The following is a 3423-nucleotide window of genomic DNA, read 5'->3' on the forward strand; positions in this document are numbered from 1 at the left end:
CATGAATTGAGAGCTTATTCTAAGAGGAATGCAGAGGGAGAGGGTCAAGGGCTGTCCTGGAAGAGGAAGTGGATGCTTAAGAGAGAGTCTTAGCTGCAGGAGTCAGGGGCTGCAGGGAACTAACCAGGAATAAGCCCCCACATGGCTGGGCAGGGCTCACCTCACAGACCCTGGCCCCTAGCTCAGGCTGGGCCACCTCACTGGATTAGTCCACTCAGGCTGGCACAACACAATCCCACCAACTGGGTGACTTAACCGACAAATTTATTTCTCACTGTTCTGGAGGCTGGAAAGTTCAAGTTCACGGTGCTGGATGGGTTGGTTTTGAGCGAGTCTCATCTGGCTTACAGATGGCCACCTCTGCCGGGTGCCCACGTGGACTTGTCTCTGTGTACAGACAGCAAGCAGGACAGCACTCTCTGCTGCCTTTGCCTCTTTTTGGGAAGACACCAGCAAGTAGCAAGTAGCACCCCACTGAAACCCAGCTACCTGGGTTAGTCAAAGGCCCTACCTCCTTAGTCGCGTTGAGGGTTAGGGCTTCAACGTGTGAATCTTGAGGGGACACGATTCAGCCTGTAATGCTCACCTTCTAAAATTCCCCCCCAAAGAACTTCAACTCTTCCAGGATCCCCAGACATCCCATCCACCGAGACGGGAGAGAACAAACTTCCTCAACCGCCCCACGCCCTTTCCGCCACTCACTGCCACCGACTGCCCTTGACAGGTGCTGGACACTCGGAGGGTCCCTGTCTTCCAATTCACAGTGACTTCAAAACCGGTGCTCAGAGCTCTGAGGGAACTTAAGGAGTGGGAGAACATCCTCTTGGGGGGGGGAGAAAAAAAAAAAAAAAGAAGCAACTTCTCGAGGGTATCCGAGTCCAGCTGTGCATGAGGTAGAGCAGGGTAGCCCAGAAGCCATTTCTGATCCCTGGCCAGGCTGGGTGGACTCCTCTCCTCCCCCACCAAGGCCCCTGTACATCAGCTTATCACAGGTTATTATATGAACTTTTTTTTTTAATTATGGAACACTTCATGAACTTGTATGTCATCCTGGTGCAGGGGGCATGCAGATGGTCTCCACGTTGCTCCAACTTTAACTCATGTGCTGCTGAAGCCGGCACCTTGTGAGGATGTCGTCATCCCAGAATTAAGGTCAACGCCCAAAACAAAAGTATCTAAGAACCCGGCATCTCCACACCCTAAAGAGAATTCCAGGCCCGATCTCTACCACCAACCCCAAAATTGGACCAGGGAGCTACAGGAGCTCCTCGGAATGTGTCACAGGACAGGAAAAGGGAGGATTCAACAACGTGGTGTCAGAGAGCACAAAACAACAAAAACGTTTCCTGTGTAGACTCCCATAAATTGACATTCCTCAAAAAACCACAAGTCACAGGACTATAATATCTGTCCACAGTAGGACTGTGAACCCCCCGAGGGGTGGATATACTGTCCCCTTTGTCCTTAGCACCTGCAGCAACAATTAGCCACATAAATGCTTGGTGGACCGAATGCCCTGTTCTGACTCTAGGGTTGCCTTGGGTCCTCTCATGGCATTTCCCGTCTGTGGGACAAGCTAGCCACTCAATCAGAAGTAGCCACACCTCACACCAGACACAGACCATACCAGGTCGTCCCCCATCCGGGACTCTGCTGGGGCCTCTCCAAAGCCTGTCCTGGAGCGTCTGGCTCCACCTTGGGCTTGCCCCATTTCCCCTTCTGGTGCGAGGTTCAGGGCCACAGTGGACATTTGGATTTCCTCTGGGAAGGAGAAGGGAGGGAGCCCCTCTCTAAAGCCCACCAGCCTGAGGTCAACAGGAAGTGCCCAGGAGCTCTGAATAAACCTGTAGGGAAACACCTCCCTCCCTGGGCCCAGCCTGTTTGGGTGGGAGGAGGAGGAGCTGGTGGCCATCCCTGTGAGCAGACAACCCTGACGGGACAGGATGACTAAGGACTGGGGCTTGGACAGGCTGCTGGCTGACCCACTGACCCACAGGGCTCTCCCGGCCAACTTCCTTCTGACACTGCACCAAAGGGAGTTGTGAGGAGGGAGGGATGGAGTTCCTGAGCCACTAGCTCCTCAGCCACCCCAGGCAGTCAGGGCCAGGGACCCAGGAATTATTCAGGGCTCTTCCCACAGATAAGAAACCCAGGACCAGAGACTGGGAAGGACTTGCCTGAGACAAGTCAGCCCTGGGCTCAGGAGTTGGTGCCAAGTCTGGCCCACATGGGGAGCCCCAGGAGGTTTCGGGGAGGGAATAACATGTCTTCAGTGACAAGAAGGCACCAGCTAGGTGGGGCTGGGAGAGGTCAAGGGGAAAGAGAGGTGGAAACAGATCTGCATGGAGCCTACAGTCATCCACCTAGGCCCATTGGGATGGCACCAGCAGTGGGGACATGGAATTGTGTGGCCAGCTGGGTGGAGGGGGTCAAAGATGACACCATGTTTCTGATTGGGGTGACCGAGTATTTGGTGAGGCTCTTACCAGGGATGGAGAAGTGGCGAGGGGGGACTGTGCTCAAACTCCAGCAGGTTCCAGCCCATTTCCAGTGGAAATAAGTAGCGCTGGGGGACAAAAATCTACTCTTCTACACTGACCTTTGAAGTCAGAGGACCTGAGCTCCAGTCCCCCTAGCCCTGACATTCACTAGCTGCATGCACAGTCAAGTCACTTAACCACCTTGCCTGTAAACTGAGGGAATAGGACAATACCTGCAGGGTTGTTGTCGGCACCAAGATACTGCAGATAGCCAGGCATGGTGGCACACGCCTGTCATCCCAGCTGCTCGGGAGGCTGAGGCAGGAGGATCATGAGTTCAAAGCCAGCCTCAGCAACTTAGTGAGGCTCTAAGCAACTTAGTGAGACCCTGTCTCTAAATGAAGTATAAAGACAGTCTGGGGATGTGGCTCAGTGGTGAAGCATCCCTGGGTTCAATCCCCAGTACCCCCCCCACCAAAAAAAATAAATAAAAAGAAAAGCTGCAGATAAAGTGCACAGTGAGGAAAAAGCATTAACTGGCTGATGTTTCATTACTCTCCACCAAATGCCCACTATTTAATTCTTTCAGCAATCTGCAAAATTGGCACTGTTTTTCCTCAACTTACAGATGAGAAAACTGAGGTTTAGGGAAGTAGAAAAAAGTACTAAGGGTCTCCCAGCAAGCACGAGGGTCAGGGATTTCAACCCAGATCTTTCTAACTCAAGGCACAAACTTTCCAGGGTGAGGTTTACCTCCTCTGCATTCAGGGAGCTGCAGGGCTGTCTCCCATTTCCAGGAAGAGGAGAGTCAAGAGGCTCAGAGAGTAGGAGGCAGATCTGAAGCCATAGAACATGAACCCAGAATCACCTGGACATAATTTAGACAATTTTATCTTCAATGTACCTGATGACATTTTCCTTTTCTCTCTCCCCCCCCCCCCCC

The 3423-nt window shown here is 52.6% G+C and overlaps 1 non-coding gene across 1 annotated transcript; it reads right to left on the bottom strand.

Annotated features, from left to right (window-relative positions):
* Nucleotides 1-1014: 1014 nt before the first annotated feature.
* Nucleotides 1015-1121, bottom strand: LOC125613750. The gene has a single exon (XR_007344318.1). It is a non-coding gene; the product is annotated as a U6 spliceosomal RNA (small nuclear RNA).
* Between the last annotated feature and the right edge of the window lie 2302 nt (nt 1122-3423).

The sequence above is a fragment of the Marmota marmota genome, unplaced genomic scaffold (genome assembly GCF_001458135.2).
Source record: "Marmota marmota marmota unplaced genomic scaffold, marMar, whole genome shotgun sequence".
In the NCBI taxonomy this organism is placed as follows: domain Eukaryota; kingdom Metazoa; phylum Chordata; class Mammalia; order Rodentia; family Sciuridae; genus Marmota; species Marmota marmota.